This window comes from Brienomyrus brachyistius, chromosome 3 (assembly GCF_023856365.1).
Source record: "Brienomyrus brachyistius isolate T26 chromosome 3, BBRACH_0.4, whole genome shotgun sequence".
Classification (NCBI taxonomy): domain Eukaryota; kingdom Metazoa; phylum Chordata; class Actinopteri; order Osteoglossiformes; family Mormyridae; genus Brienomyrus; species Brienomyrus brachyistius.
In genome coordinates, this window is record NC_064535.1 from 35,008,193 (window position 1) to 35,025,303 (window position 17,111).

Sequence of the window (17,111 nt, forward strand, 5' to 3'; positions counted from 1 at the left end):
AACGGCCCTTTTCTGGGTGGGTGTAGGTAACGGCCCTGTTCTGAGTGGGTGTAGGTAAGGGCCCTGTTCTGGGTGGGTGTAGGTAACGGCCCTGTTCTGGGTCGGTGTAGGTAAGGGCCCTGTTCTGGGTGGGTGTAGGTAAGGGCCCTGTTCTGGGTGGGTGTCTATAAGGGCCCTGTTCTGGGTGGGTGTAGGTAAGGGCCCTGTTCAGGGTGGGTGTAGGTAAGGGCCCTTTTCTGGGTGGGTGTAGGTAACGGCCCTGTTCTGGGTGGGTGTAGGTAAGGGCCCTGTTCTGGGTGGGTGTAGGTAAGGGCCCTGTTCTGGGTGGGTGTCTATAAGGGCCCTGTTCTGGGTGGGTGTAGGTAAAGACCCTGTAAATGCTCGGGCCATAGTGAGTCTATGACCTAGGTCACTTATTTACTCAGTCATTGTTCACTTTTAATGAAAAGCTAGAAAAGGTGCTGATGGCCCCATTTCCTTTGATCCTCGGTACCCCGCGGAGAGTACAGTGGGTTCTGATTGTTAGGCTACTCTGTCTTCGGGAAACATTTTATGAACCAACTGTTTACTTGAGGAATTCGGGTCCAGTCAAGCTTTCCAGCAGAAAGGTTTTTACAGCCTTCTCAGAATTGTGTTGAAGGATGCAGTGGTTCCGAATGACAGCTCAGCCCGTCTTCATTAAGAAGGCCTCCAGTAAGAAGTGTCACGGTGATCACATCCATCTCATGTGGTACTCGCAGCCCAAATCACGTCAATTTTCACAGATAATGGGGTCAGTTGGAGGCAAATCAAATGTAATGTGTCTGGGGAAAGACCAGAAGGTTATAAAGGTAAACCAGCATCGGCATTGTCTGACGTTTGTTAAAATTCAAGACATTGGTATCGTCTGATGTATCAATCTTGATCTTGTTTGCCGCCCATTATTTAGGCTTTAGTCAGCGTTTAGAGTTACGCTAAAGTCATATCTACTAATATAACGGACATGTAGGACAATCAGCCATTTTCTGTTCCGATGCTCGATACTAAGCTGTATGCTAACAGAATTAATAAGAAATGCTGTGAAGGATGTTACCGGTTGACGTGGCATAAACAGAAACAAAAGCTTCCCAAGACCTTTCATCCATAGAAGGACCTGCACTACTTGTGCTAAAGGGCTTCTCCTCTCATGGCCTGTCTGTCAAAAGGATTTGCTTTTGGTGTTGATCCCCTTAACCTAGAGCAGCCTTCATCTCTTGGCTTAGTTCTCCAAGGCTGGACACGAGGCTGTTCCTCAGACCCTTTGGTAAGCCAGCTCACCACCCAAGAAGAGTGTGTGATGTGCATCACCCTGCCAGGTGGCGCTGTCCTGCCGGCAGCCTCACACATCGGGCACATCTCAGACAGCTGTGTTTGGCCACCTGAATCCCATCTTAGTGTTAGTCTGTCGACCAATCAGGAGAAGTCCTGGAACTGGCAGATTCCAGCTCACTTCCATGAGAATTAATTAATGAAAAGATGTGATTCTTACAAGAATGTTGTACACTGTCAAGGAACTGAATGGTCTTTTTTCCCCACAACCTGATAAGCATGGTGATTTTTTTTCCCTATTAATTTTTCTTAATTGATTTGTTTTTGCTGTTTAAAACACAAGAATGTCTAAAAATCGTTTGGTACTGAGGCAGGCAATGGGAAAGATTGATTTTTATTATTTTTTATTTTTTTTTGTAAAATGAATGCCAGGAAAAATAAACCAAACAAACAAGAAGATGACAGTGATCCAGTTCACTGTTGATGGAAAATAACTCCTCTCAGTGCTTGTCCTATTTATTGGATTTTTTATTATGCAGGCTAATTTATATCTAATGATCACGTCCTATTTATCTACGTCCCATGCAGTGGGTCAGCTACCCTGGACACTGTGGCGCATGGATGGTCTTTGGGTCCTTTGTGGACCATCAGATATGTCTATGTCCATAACACGCTTCACGTCAATCCCCTGGCTAAAGTATGTTAATGGAGTTGTGGTGCTGAGAGCTGTCGTGGGAGATTGGCGTGAAGCTGATGGTTGTTTGCTCAATATCTGTGCACTTTTAATAAACATCGATTACCACCTGAGGTTGTAATCCCAGCATGCAGAGCAACAGAAATGTTATATTGTCCCAGTGTGTGAGGTGTGATGACTGCTGTATTCTGGGTAATTCACCACCCTGCCTGGCACCCAGGCCACGGCCCAGACAAGGTCGCACCTACATGGGTTTGGCATCCGAGCCGCCCATGCTCCCCCTGAGCCATTTTGTCTGCCCTTTCTGTAAGCAGTCGACCTGAAGAGACCCCATTGTGCCAGGCTTGAGTTTGAAAGACGCCATTTGTCTGGCGAGAAGCATGTCCCTCTGTGATGTCATGGCCCTCTGCGATGTCATGGCCCTCTCTCTGGCCCGTCACCTGCGGCGTGGAGGAGCTGGCGTGCTGAGCTGGCTTGGCTCACCGGCTGCTCCTCACGCTAACACCGCTGCATCATTTCTCGTCCTGTTTCCTTGGAGCACCATGGCTAACACCCCCCCAGCTGTCAGGGTCATAGGCTGTCATAAGCATATCTCACCCCTTCCCAGCCCCTGGCCCCATGCGGTGAGGACCCCTGCATGCTTTGAGCTTCCGCCGCCACTAGGGGAGCAATTTCACCGGTTGCTGAAAGTCACCATCAGGCCTTCGCATCCTGCTATCCTTTATGAAAATAAATGCCCGCAGACCTTAGTACTTTTCTAAAGGAATCAGCTTCATAGTCCCCTGGTATTACGTGTTTCTGGGTGAAAGCAATGCTGAAGAAATTGTGAGTAGATTTGTTATTATCTGTGTATATAGTGTGTGTGTGTGTGTGTGTTTGAGAGTGTGTGTTTGAATGGCAGCATTTCAGTTTGACAGGTGGACACCCCCAGAAACTCCCCACCCTCCATGTGGTTAATGTCATTATCACCCTGACTGTTTCTCTGTCACCCACCCAGCAGCATTGCTAAACCTCAGTCAGCCCCCACCGTGCCCCCCCCCGCCCCGCCCCGCCAGCCCTCAGGTGAGACGGGGCTCCACGCTGACTTTGTGTGAAGGTGAGCCGGCCTCCGCAGTGGCACGAGTGTCAGCGTGTGCCGGAGCTGCGCCGTGTGCGCCTGGGCATGAACGATCGCCTTAAGCATGCGAGAGGAGGGGGGCTGACGCTCAACTGAGCATGCTTTGCAGCAGGGGGGGGGGGTGCATCTGCCGACATGGCGGCCGACGGAGGATCTTCAGCAGGATTCCAGTGCGACACACGGGGCTTTTAGGTCGCAGATTATAGACGTGCTTTCGGTAACAGCCCTTTTGTTCATGGACTTCTGGGCCAGATCCATTTTGTTTGTAGGCTTTCTTTGGCCAAAGCCCTTTTGATTGTCTGCTTTCTTTAGGTCAGACTCCTTTTGTTAATTGGATTCCACTTGTTTAGATCCCCTTTGATTAGAGGGTTATGATTCGAGCCTGTGTGGGGGATGAGATTCAGTCTCCAGGAACCCCCTGGATGTGTGAAGTCATCTGCACTGCGGGATCAAAAGGTTTTTGACATCAGTGTCCGAGTTCTCATAGTGATGGGGAAGCCTGGCACTGTGTGCTGGTAAGGACAGCTGCTGTGTGTCAGTGTGTTATAGAGGTCCCGGTTACCAGTGTGCTATAGAGGTCCCGGAGATCAGTGCGTTATAGAGGTTCTGGGTATCAGTGTGTCATAGAGGTACCGGGTATCAGTGTGTTACAGAGGTACCGGGTATCGGGGGCGTAAGATAAACTGCCCCATGTGGCGTTCTGATGGCGAGGTATGGGAGCAGTGACAGCCCAGCTGCTTAACTCACCAACGTGGGAATTCTTCTATGTGAACCGGGTATGCGGTTTTGCACTTGTGCGTTTTGCATGAACATAGATTTGCGCATGCATGTTCTGCATGCTTGCGGTTTTGCACATGCTTATTCTGCGTGTACATGAATTTTCATGTTTGCATACATCTAGGCTTTGAACATGCCCATTCTGCGTGTACAGTATGCAGTTTTGCGCATCCAGTTTTTGTTTGTATGCAGTTTCCTGATCGTGTTATTGGGGAAAGTGTCCCGATGCAGATCACAGAGTCCGACAAATAGGCATTTAAGAGACCTGCACAGACTGCCTCCGTTCAAACAGATGGCCGTTCTTAGTGAAGCCATTCAGTCTGGACACTTTTCCTGACTCCTCCTGAGAGTTGAACCAGTGACCTCTTGGCCACAAGTCCAGGCCTTTCACTGGCACCCCCTGCTGACGCTCCCCTGGCGTCTTCCTTTATTCCAGGGTAATGATGCGTGCAGTAAAGTGCCAGGTCCTATTCTCTGTTTGTCTAACTTTCCCTTTTCCGAGTTCTCAGGAAAGTGAGTGTTGTTTCTGTTTTGGGAGAAGTGTCATTACAGTATTATTTCTGGCTGTTCTAGAAACAAAAGTCATAGATCTACATGTTTTACTATAATGCCATAAAGGTACTGCACATAGATATTTATAATAGCACAGGTTTACATGTATCACTGTGCTGCCATAAATTTACATAGATATTTTTATGGCATAGATCCATATGTATCACTAATGTCAGACATTATTTTATTTAATGGCCTGTTTAATGATCCATATGTATCTCCATAATGCCAAAGAAACACACCAATCACTAACATTACCTAGTTCTACATACATTTCTTCGCATACCTTATTCTACTGGTGTGAGTTTTTTGACCCGCTGTCCAGTTTGCTGGATGGCAACGATACACGATAGCCATCTCAGTTCATTAGCATCCACATGGCTTGGTCCGATCGTGGCGTGCTGTTCAGCGGCGGCGTGGAATGTGCCGGCCTCTCTCAGAGTATTTCAATGGTTGCCCCTGCTTCTGTGAAGGCCCCTTGGACCACATCCAGGCCTGAATGATGAATCGTGTCTAGTTTGCTTTATTTTTAAAGGAACACAAAGCTGCTGTGGACACTGCCTGGCTTTAACTGCTGTAAGACATGTTGTCAGTAAATCTCTCTGATTAAAAGGTGCCGTGTCCCTTTGTGGTGGATCTCTGTAGGTCTGCCAGGGCACGTTAACACCCCAAATGTGGAAATAAAACCTCTCAGAGCCATGGAAACCAGCCGAGCCCATGTGAAGCAGGCTGTTTGGGGCGGGGGGTGGATGGGCACACACTTGAAACATAACCCCACCCCCCAGGGAAAAAAAACACTGTTTCAGTTTATTGACTGGAATAAATAAATACTGATGGAGCTGTATTTCCATTGATTTTCATGCTCTCCTTTTGAATGTGTTTTTTTTTTTTTAATTAGCGTGTGATTTCTCCAGTTTTCATAGCGTCACCAGCTTCCCTTCCCAAAGCATGCAAATGTGCGGAATAATGCTGAATATCCTGCTAAATACAGCAGAGAATCAAGGCGGCACATTTCTGTGTATTCTGGGAATTTATGTGCGACACGCAAGAGCAAGTGAGGAACGCCCTCAGACTCGCGTACATGTCGGGTTTGAGCCGGGAGGCTTGGTCACACTGTGTGAAATGTTCCGGAAGGAAACTCATCCTGCAAGGGCCAGTGCTGCTCCTGGGGGAGGTTCAGAGGCCCTCAAGGCCTGAAGCGTCATCCCTGCGCGTGACCTTTTGCTGTATAAAACGATTCATATTTGTCCTTTGACTTATGAGTGAAATCTGCGTCAGACTCTAAATGAATCATCGGACACCAAACAGGAGTGAATAAATGCATGAATGAATGAAGGAATGAAGGAATGCATGAATGAATGCCTTCTCATTGTATGAGGTGCAACGGATTGGTGAACCTACTCCTCTGAGTGGGGGGGGGTTTATCTCGCTCTCCAAATGACACTGATTACGAGCGTCCGCAGCACCCCAATCACGATTAGAAACAAAGACGCCCGTTAACATTTACTAACGAAGCGTTTTGTAACTTCCCCCTCACGCCGCTCACCCTTTCCTCTGACCTCAGCCCCAATAAACCTTAAGGAAGCCGACCTCCCATTCAGCAGCGCAGCCAATGGCGTCGCGTCCCCATTGAGCCCCGTGTGCGGAGAGCCGCCAGGAGGCCTCTGCTGGCTCGCCCTGTTCCTTTCCCAAGCTCTTAAAGCACCATTCCCACAGAATAGGGACGCTGATTCCAGGCTGAACGCCATTGAAATACCGGCCTCTCCATTGTAGTGTCCCATAATGAGCAATGAGGGGGGTGCTTCGTTGCTTGTGAGGAAAGCCCAGCGTGAGTCTGAAGGCCTGGGCGAACGTCAGGAAGCTTCTGGAAGCTCCTCCAACCTACCCATCGCTGTAGAGGTGCAGCGTGCAGAAATAATGCATTTTGTCAGGCACGCTGCACTGAAAATGAGCACGCACGTGTGGTCATACTCTACACCACAGAGAACAACAGCCTGTATCTGTTTATCATTTAACTTGCTCCAGAGAAATGGCCAATGGGAGGCAATTAAAAGTCATTTGAGGTGATCGGGACACCCCAGAGTACTAGCCTGTCCTTTGGAGACTGTTTGAGGGATGGAGGGCAGATGGTAAGTGGAGCCCAGCCCCGTTGGACTGCAGTGAAAGGTGATACTGTGATGACACCGTGAACAGAGACCGTCACGTCTCTCACGAAAAGGGCCTGTGATGTGATCGTCATCGCGGCCTGCCAAGGGGACTTTCTGCCCCAAACAACCCATCCCCCCTGCTTTATGGTCAGTTAGTAACAGGCGTGGCGTCTTCCACAGGAATATCATCCGAAAAGTCTGCCTGCAGGGTGGTGCTTTCCCATCTCGAGACTTTGTCATCCCTGCGGAACAATGGCAGCAGAGGATTTGTTACTTGGCTGCTCTTTTGTGAGGAGCCAGTATAAGGGATGGAATTGGGGGGCTTTGAAAGGCTCAGAGGCCACTATTGTTACCGACCACAGTCGCAACTAACGGACCTCGGGGGGGTGGCAGGGGCTTCAGATGTGCCGGCGATGCCCCTGAGGAGCGTGGAGCAGGAGCTCTCCGCACGGGAGATGCTGTGGGGTCCGGTTGCACTGAGCACCTGCTCCATGCAGGGGAATGTTTCCTAGTGCTGGATGGGGATGGACAGATGGGTAGGTGTGGGGATGGGGGGGGGCTGCTTGCACATGCTTACGGAGGGCTTCTTCATTTCCCATTGCTGGGGGTTTATTATTTCTCAAATGTAGATGTTGATTTCTCTTGGTGCCCCCCAGTCAGTTTTCTCTCGGTGCCCCCCAGTCAGTTTTCTCCCGGTGCCCCCCAGTCAGTTTTCTCTCGGTGCCCCCCAGTCAGATTCCTCCCTGTGCCCTGCTGGTTGGTTTTCTTCTGATGCTCCCCAGTTGATGTTTCCTGTGCCAAAGCTCGGTTCAGCAGAATGTTTTGCCGTGCCGGTGTGTGTGTCGAGTGTGTCGCCTTTATTTCCCATTCTCCTCCATATAACTGTGCACTTAAGGCATTATCTCTTTTTATATAGCAATGCAAACAGAATTAGCTAGATAATGTTTGTAGAAATCTAAGTGTAAATGTTTGTAATTTTTTTTAACCTTTTTTGTACGTCCTTGTGGGACTGGCCAGTGTGAGCGACTCCAGGAAATGTTTAACCCCTATTGTATGGTGACAAAGGGTTGCTTTCATCCTGCTGTGAGGGTAGGATTGGCTGTTAGCTGCCTGGGAGTGCTCGTGTGAGTGCACGTTTGAGTGCGCGTGTGAGTGTGTGGCTCTCACTGCAACACCCGGCAGCCTTTGCACACTCCATCACTACAGAGACGCTGTGTGTTCCCTTGCCCTCGCCGTCATGCCACGTCGTGCTGATCCAACAGCCTGACCGCGTACGTCTTCACTCTTTCTGCTGGACGGATGCTCTGGAGCCCTGTCACTAGTCTGAAGAGCACTTTTTGATCACCTGTCAGCATCGAGGCTGTTTTGAGGTCACAGGTAAGCCACCCCTTCGCCTGGACCTGGTGGCCCTGAGTAGCATCTCGCTTTCTGTGTTTGCAAAAGATTGCACTTGTCCTTGTTTCTGTTTGATGGGTAAATAAAGCAAACGAGGAAGAGCAGTCTTCCTCCCTGTGATTATTCCGGGGCCTGCTTGGTCTGGCCTGCTCTCATCTCATACCTGTCACTCCTTTGGGATCATCTGACTCTAGGGGGCGTGAAGAAGGCGTCACAAACTGTGTGATTCGTCGCATTCATCGTGAAAGTGCATCTCGGCTTTCCCCAAGTGAGGTTTCGTTATTATACACTGATATTCTGCTTTTCACAGCGCTGCAGTGCAATGTAAACGCACAGTAGAGACAGTCAGCCAGCGTGTGGTGTCGTCTTTCTGCTGATGCTTTCCGCGCGGCAGTCTGCCGTGGAGTAAATGTATCCGTCACACACGGCTACTGACAGGATGGCACCCGTGTAGCGTGCAGTGTCACACTATCTGATGCAGCGTTTTCCGGAACCTGACTTCCCTCTGAGATGCCCCCCTATGAGATACTGCGCGTGTCTCCTGGGCTTAACTCTAAGTTGTACCCGTTCCCAAATTCCCACCCTAATTGTTCAGTGTGAGCCCCGCCACTTTATCACCGTAGCAGCGGGGAAGGGGTAGAGGTCAGCTCTGCGAGGTGAGACAGCAAAGCACAGCTGTGTGCTGTCTGGGGCCGGTGTCCGTTACTGATGGCTTCATGTAGTGTGAAGAAGCGGCTTTAATGGAGACCTTCCCCTGAACACTACAGTCCTGTAGCAGAAGCTGCTGCCTGAAAATGCCTGTTCTTCGATTTCGTCACTGACACCTCATCTTATCTGCTTTCTCTTTCAAAAGATCCATAATGATTTATTGTGTATTCATTGTTTCCTATTCCATAGTCTAAGCAATAATCATTCAGCAGTACCTCAGCTCTGTTGCATCAAGACAATTCAATTCTGGAGAGTCTTTTTCCAAAAATATTTGAATGAATTCACTCTTATATGTTTATATTCTGCTGACTTTACATTTAATGATAATAATCGATACTTTATTGATCCCCGTGGGGAAATGCTCTTTACGCCTCCCACAACTTGTTCTTTGTAGGGTAAGCTGGCTGCGAAGGGCAGCCACCTGTTGCAGTGCCCAGGGAGCTGGGGGGGGGGGGGGGGGTTAAAGGCCTTGCTGAAAAACCCGCAGACGTGTCGAAGCTGGCAACCTTCTGATCATAGGCACCCAGACTTAACCCACTGAGATTTAAGGTATAGAGGGAATCATATATGGCGTGGCATGGTAGTGTAGTGGTTAGCGCTGTTGCCTCACCCCTCTGGGACCAGCGTTTGAGTCTCCACCATGGCTCCATGAGTGTGTAATGCATGTTCTCCCTCGATTGTTGTCTGGTTTCCTCCAAAAACATGCGGAGGTTAATTGGAATCACCAAATTGCCTGTAGGTGTGAGTGTGCTCTGCGATGGGCTGGTGCCCCACCCTGGCTTGTTCCCTCCCTTGCACCTGTAGCCTCTGGGATAAGCCCTGGACCCCCCACAAGTCTGAATAGGAAAGCAATTACAGAAAATGGATGGATAGAAATCATATACCATCCCATGGAGAGTAATGAGGTGTGTGTCACATTTATCTTTTTGACAAATTGCTATGAGCATGAATGTGGGTAGATAACAAACAGAAAGTGTTTTGGGTAAGGTGTGAGATACCTCATGGACGTTAAAGCCTCTGTACGTCTGTGTCATGACTGCCGTGAATGTGTGGCCATGTCGGTGAAGCTGGACCTGTCCTGCAGGATTTCTCCCTGCTCACAGTGCCGTGCGGGCAAACAGGATTAAAACAAAAACCTTTTCCGATCCATTGCTAGTCCCTCCGTGAAAGTCTATCGCATGGCACAAACAGCAGTTAATATGGGGATATCCAATGTTTTTAATAATACCTTCCTACATTTCAGGTTTGGAACTGAATTCAGGAGGTGCGTTTCTGCTGAACACTTCTGAAGGACAGGAGAACGTAGAGGAACTGCTCAGGTAACACTGCGCTGACTACAGTGTTGTGTCTCTCTCAGCCATATTACCTCATAATCTGGAGGCTGCCTGTCCTTGAATAAGTGTGCGTGGTTGTGGATGTGGAAGATTTTTTCCATTTCATTTGCTGACAGTATTTCCAAAGGGATTATAAATGGAGCCTGCTGTTCTAAGCATTTCCCTGCAGTCTGCTAGATTTCGCTCGAGTTAACTGTGTAGGCAAACAGAAAAGTGCATCACAGGCAAACGGGTTCGTTCTCAGAAGATGAGTCGTTTTCCTTCGGGTGCGTCGCTCTGCCTCCGGTCCCTGGTGTCGATCGGCTACCACAGCCCTTCTCGTTATGAGGCTGGGCTGTGTGACTGACAGGTGGCTTTGCCTTTCGTGTCGCCCCCCCCCCAGCGAACGCCGCGTGGCTCTGCCAGGGGCACAGAGCACATATGGCCCGGTCAGAATGAGAATTGCAGGAAATCTTTTTCTGGCTGCTTGTAGTCTTAATAAATTCAGCGCTGACAGCGGGTAAATTAAAAACATGTCGCCTTTGGGGAAAAGCCTCATGTCTGATACTCGAACCAGGAGGTGAGGTGCCCCAGAGCGCTGGGCTTCCTGGAGTGCTTCTCAGTCCATGTGGTGGCTTTTCTGTTTGAATGAGCCGAAGGTGTTCTGGAAAGTCCCGTCCCTCTGGTGTCTCTGTGGGTGGCCGAGGGACGAGGACAGTCAATAAGACTCTATCTTTATGTGCCCCCTGTAAAATGTGTATTTCTGGCATCCATTTTTGAACTTCCACTGTTTTCCAGATCAGCTGGTAGGAGACAACTTGAGTTAGAAGCTACCAGTGTAGCTCACGCACCTCAACGCGTTGAAAGAAGGGGAAGCTTAGACATCATTAGCCATGTTGTCCTGAGAGTTAAGAATGCTATGGTGTCCATTTCCTCCTTTGGATCCCACACTTTCTGCTGTGTCCTGTAATATTTGTGGTGCGTTTTTCCTTGGTTGGCTGTGTTGCTTTACTTTGTGAGGGCGAAGCAGGAGGAGTGGCAGGCCTGTGGAAGATTATCGGCTTATGAAGCCTGCTGTTTGCTCCATCCTGATTCATGGTAACTGATCACTCCAAAGGTGTCATGAATACAGCGATATCTTCAGTGGAATCCTTGATGCCACATATAAATAAAACCAAGCCCTTGTGCTGTTCTTCATTACAACCAGGCACATAATATTTTGGCACAAAACTCTTCTCCTTGGCACAAGTGATGTCTAAGGAAATGAAGGAGCTGGATTGCCTCTGAATGACTTGTAAATGCGAATAATAGTTCGATTGAACGGGCTCCTACACGTCACAAAGCGTGTTTTCAAGCATGAAGCAAGATAAGATGTGCTGCATGATTTCCCATGACCCCAGGAAGAGTCCGTGTGGCATCCCTTTCATGTTTCTTGTCAACCTAATGAATCTGTCAGTGATGAGGACATGCAAAACACGACTGAGAAATCAGACATATCTAAATACAGAAGAGCTATATGCTACTTACCCTGAAAAGGTTCTTAGACAAAACAAGACATGCATTATATTCTTAGAACTACTCACTGACATTTACAGTTTTCACTTCTAACATTTTTGGAGAGATGAATAAGTACGAATTTGTGGCATCCTGGAGAGCACTAACCAAATGAGGGTTTGAGCTTTGAAGGAAGTTTATTTGTTAAACATACCTAAGTGAGCATTCAATACAAAATTTTCAGTTTCCTTGTCTTGATTTTTGGTAGAATTGAAATCAAGCAAGCCGATATTCTAAGAGACATGCAAATGCTCTGCAGCAGTCTGATTTGTCCGGAACAGTTGATATTTGACTCGGTTGTTTCTTGACAGAGGCAAGGCGCCTGTGTGATTCCCTTCAAGGCTCTTATTTTGAAATGAATGAAACTCTACAGTTTTTTAGCATTAGGCCAGAGCGGGGGGGCATCTTCACCTAGGGACATGTCTGAGATGTATGAGGAGAGGGTGGAGCAGCTTCTTGGGATCCTGGAAGTAGCATCTCATGAGGGGTTTGCTGGGTAGGGTTTACTGCCGGTAACCCATCCCCCGAGTGTCTATCGCTCCCTCTCCGGTCCGAACATGCCGGCAGGCTGGGTCTGCACAGTGCCCGAGGCTTTTTCTGGGTCATGAAGTCTGGCTTCTCCACGGTGGAGCTGGGCCTGGCTGGTGAGCAGATGGCTGAGGCCTAAGAAGCAGGCCAGTTCGTATCAGCCGTTAATCACCCGCAGGACGGGGGGAGTGGCATCGCTTCCAGCCTGAGGTCGTCCACCCCTCGTCTCCAGGATCCCTCCTGCTCAGGATTCCGCACCACTGAGAAACTGCTCTTAAACATGACTGAATCTGCTTATTTTTCACTTCTCTACAAAGATTCTCCTTCACTCATGTGATCGCAATAACTAAAGATTACGTTTGTACAAGTACTATATACAGTCAAGAATGGTGATGCAGCTCAAACATAATTTTATGTTATGCTTTCTGACCTTCATGGCCATGTGGTGCAGGCTGGAACCCACCGGCTACTACGGGGCAGCAGGGGGCACCGTCCTCAGTCAGTAAAGTGATGATTATCCCCACCTGAGGGTGGCTTGTTAAAATCCTGTGTCTCCGTTCCCCAGTCTCTCAGTCCTGAGCCACTGAGACCCCTGTTTCAAGCTGTGGTTCAGTGGTCTTTGTTGCGAGAAGTATTTGCCCGTCCTGGTGTTTGGAAGTCTTCTGCCTTTGGTTTTTGTCATTTTCCTACATAATGACCCCTTGGAATACCTCAGTCCTTCTTCCAGCAAGACCTTGTGCATGAGCTTGTGCACCAACTCCAAAATTGAAATAAAAGTTAGCCTTGCGTGTGACTTTGAATACTTGTTTTGCCTCTTGCTCCTTCAGCCAAATTTTGCATGTCAAACCCGAGCTGTTGCTGGTTCCGGATGAGAACATAGGTGAGAACACGTGAGGACGTGCCAGAGGATGCCCGTCTGCTAAGCAAATTCGGTTCCAGACCATTCAGGCGTTTTCTTCAAGACCTATGATCCTTTCTCTGCCTTTTATACATCAGTACACAGGAATTCATACTTGCTGCATCCAGTCAATAACATGTAACGGGATCAGACAAGATAAGAAAAAGGTGCCTGCAAAGCATCAAGATGAATGAAGGAAACATTAATATGGCACCTTATAGAACCAATGGGGAGCCACTTCACCCACCACCACTGTGCAGCCCCCACCTGCATGATGCGGCAGCAGCCATTCTACACCAGTACACTCACCACACAGTAGCTATGGTAGTGAAGGGGCAGGAGAGAATTCACCAATTAGGTATAAGGGATGAGTAGGAGGCCAGGTTTCATAGGGCCACAGTGGGCAGTTTAGCCTGGACATCAGGGTACCACTGCTACTCTTTCAAGAGGAGCCCAGGGATCCTTCATGACCTCAGAGAGTCAGGACCTCAGTTACGCGTCTCATGCAAAGAACGGCTCCATTTTTACAGCACAGTGTCACTGCACTGGGATTCTCATAGCCCACAAGATGGGCTTCCCTGTTGGCCACAGTGTCCAGGAGATGTGGCTAAAGAAAGTATAATTATATGAAATAAGTATAAAATTAATAAGTAAAACAAAGTACAGGACTAGAAGCACCAGCATCTGTGCTCGAGTACCCACTTTTACTCTGGTTACTGGGGTGCATGTCCATGTCCTGTTTTTCTCGAGTGATTTTACGGCTCTAGTCCCCACCTTGAACATAAAACCCCTGGACCCCCCGCCCGGGCAGCCCTGATCTCTCCTCACGTTGGCCACATTGTCTGGGAGCTGAAATGGTCTTGCTGGTGCTATTGAGAGGCACTGAGGGGGAAGCGATTTGTATTCACCTGCCGTGTGTGAATAGGAGTGTCAGGAGAAGCTAATTGCATTCATCTTGCAATCCCACACATATTGTTTTAAACATTGAATTAGTGCAAATGTTCTTTTTGGACCAGTTTATATGTTGTTTTGCATCATTTCACATCTACTTCACATGCCCTGTTTGTCTAGCCACTGTTATTTTTATCTGCCTCTGCTTTGGTGTAATAATCTAATCCTACACTTTTTGTTTTGTAACCTTGTAAATTCACACAGAAAATCTTTACAGGACTTTGTGAATGGCTGACACCAGCAGGTGTGACCCCCCCCCCCCCCCCCCCAGACCCCCCAGCTTTGCTATCCCTCCTTTTTGTCGCTGACGTGAAGAAGCTGAAACAGGGATGCCCCCCCTGTGGCCCACCCCCCAGTATTTTATTTGGTCTTCTTTTCCTCTGATCTTTTTATTTTGCACAGTATGACTTTCCTTTTTTGCCCTCAGCAGGTTTGACCCCCTTGCATTCCTCTGCGGGTTTTAGTCTAACTGTTAACCTTGTATTTGACAAAGGAAGGCGGATGCACTGTTGTTCCTCTCCCCCGCCCCGCCCTGCCCAATCGCCGTTGTTTGTTTACCTGCCGGCCACCCGAGTTGGTCTGTTTTTCCTCCCAGTTTCTGTCCTGCTCCGTAGTCAGCAGCCGCCTGGCGTCTTTTGAAAAGCATCAGTGTAGCAGTGACGCTCAGCAGCAGTGCGAGGTTTGCTTTCACACGTGGTGCTGCGCCCTTTTAAATACGTCCCCATTTATCCCTCAGTGTCCAGTGGGATGATAACATGCAGGCATCTCTCCTGTGCTTTAGCAGATATCATTCGTGACTTGTTATCTGTATGCCTCTCGTGGTACAGGAAGGGTACCTAACACTTCCCAGTACAGCTGAAGACAGGCCCATCTGCATTTCATACTGGGTGAAATGTGCCAGTGGGGGGCGGAGATTTGCTTGTAGGGAGTCGGGAGGGGGCTGGCGAGCTCTGCTTCTGGGAATCTCTGTGCAGTGAACTGTTCATTAGCCTGCATGCTGTTACCGGAGCATCATTCTGTGACTGCTAACATGTTTAACAAACAGTTTTGTCAGGTTGCGAGCAAAGAATGAGCTCATTACTGTTCTCTTCATTGTAAAATTGCTCCATAACTGTGTTTATCTACAGACTTCAGGAAGATTATTTCCTGTGTTGTGTTTGTTTTTAACTGAGACTACTGTCTTTAAAATGAAACATGGATTCCCATTTCCCTGCAGATATAAGACCGTAAAATAATCTTTTCCTTTGAGATGGAAATGGAATCGCTGTGCCCCCAACTCCAGTGATGTTTTTTGTACTGATCTCACAGGCTTTGTGGATGTTTAAGGACGCAAAAATGTCCCTGGCAGGTGACAGATGGACTTGACGGCGTTAAATGAAATGGATTTCGTGATTTGCGTCTCCGTGAATAATGAGTGATCTTGGCGTGAGTTATCTTTGTTGTTAATCCCTGTGTAAACAAACCTGTTCTCTGGCCAGTGCTTCTCTGTCACTACTCATGCAACTTAGTGCTCATGTACAAAGTAATAGTGAAAATTTACGTAGAGAGCAGGCCTTCGTGTGTGATGGTATTTTGTTATTCTGCGTCTGTGTGTCTTTTCTTGCCTTTGTGTTTGGGGATACATTACATTTATTTACTTAGCAGATGCTTTAATCTAAAGTGACGTACATTTGAGAAAGCAGGTTTGGCCAGTAGAACAATCGTGGTTAAGGGCCTTCCTCAGGGGCCCAACGGTGAAATCACTCTGCCAACCCTGGGATTTGGACCGGTGCCCTTAAAATCATGGGCAGAGTCATAACCCACTGAAGCACACCTCCCGGGCCTGGGCCGCTGTGCCTGGTGCCTTTCTGTCCGCTTGTGAGTTTGTGTTCAGGTGATTGACGGGCGTGGAAGCAGGGCCCCTGAGCCCCGGGGGGGCTCTCCCAAGCTGCCCTCACCCCTCGTCACCCGGCCCAGGCCCAACACGCCGTGCTCAGCCCATACCACCGCGTACGCCTGGCTGAATGTGCGTAAGAGTCCGACTGCAGGAAACTACCAGGCGGGAATCAAAGGGACCCATTGTTCCCAGACACAGCAGATGTAGGACAACCTCACCAACGGCCTTATTGACACCACAGGCAGTCGCCTACTTCAGTCTTAATCATGCTGGGGGGGGGGGCATGCCCCATGTAGCTCAGCTCATCCATGATCTCTGTTTAATCATATCTGGATTTTCCTACTTAATCCCCCCCCACACACACACACACACAAACAATGTCCAGTTTCTTAGATGGTTTCTACAGTAATTTAACAGGATAGGTGGTCTGATTAATCAGAAGTGCCCCCCCCTATATTCTGTCTCCTCAGTGCAAACATCACTATGCAAGCTGGATGTCTGCAGGCAGCTTGGCCTTAAAGTCCACAATGGAAATGAATTCATCTCGATTATTCCTGTCCCCGTGGAGTCGCGGTCCTCAGGCACACAGGGTGTCTTCCGTTCGAATACTAAAGAATCTCGCTGTGAAGTCGGCCTGTGGATTTGCATTCTGTTGGTGGGAATCTGGGGGAGAAAAAAAAAGGTGTTTTGTTTGCGTGTGAATGCAGGGGGAGGGGGTTTGGGGGCCGGGAACGTGTTCGTGTTCCTGTTTTCCCGGAGAGGGGCGGACCGGCGTTCTGTGGGAAACAAGGCGACCACGTTGAGTATCTATTAGAGACATGCCAACAGGCAGGGCGAGGGTGACTTACGATTGGAGGGAACGTGTCCTTCTGTTCGTAATGAATACGTCAGTAACTGCAGCACCAGTAATGTAATGAAATACCGGCACTGATGCCACTTGGACATTAAGGATGAATGACATAGTGCCGCTGCTTGTGTTGTAAACAAGCTGAAAAGTCAAAGACCCCATTGAGCGGCAGGTGCTGGACCCAAAGCACATACCCTGCTGGTGGACCAGAGCAGGGACCGGGCCGCCTTAACAGGGCTCATCTGAACAGTGAACAGAGAGTCTTTACATGTTTGTTATTGTCCCATCAATACGACTCAGTCCCGCTGCTGGCAGTGCACCACTGAAAGGGAAAAATGCAATAAGTGGGTAACAGATATCTGCAAAGAAGGAGCTTGATTTACAGGAACGAGGTGCATAGCTGTGCAATTTTGGGAAAGTGCTCTAATTACTCCATCGTTAAAACAGGCCCTTTAGACTGGCAGCTC

At 48.6% G+C, this 17,111-nt stretch overlaps 1 protein-coding gene across 16 annotated transcripts in view; it reads left to right on the forward strand.

Annotated features, from left to right (window-relative positions):
* The window catches only part of LOC125739022 (neuronal cell adhesion molecule-like), a 59,179-nt gene that overhangs the window by 12,864 nt on the left and 29,204 nt on the right, over positions 1-17,111 (forward strand). For 15 of the 16 annotated variants that reach the window (XR_007397012.1, XR_007397013.1, XM_049008637.1 and 12 more), the window contains exon 2: positions 9,921-9,996. The gene's annotated coding sequence lies outside the window, so the exon portion shown is untranslated. Of the gene's footprint in view, positions 1-7,728; positions 7,952-9,920; positions 9,997-17,111 lie in introns of those variants that run through there. The other variant, XM_049008638.1, reaches the window with a different exon arrangement.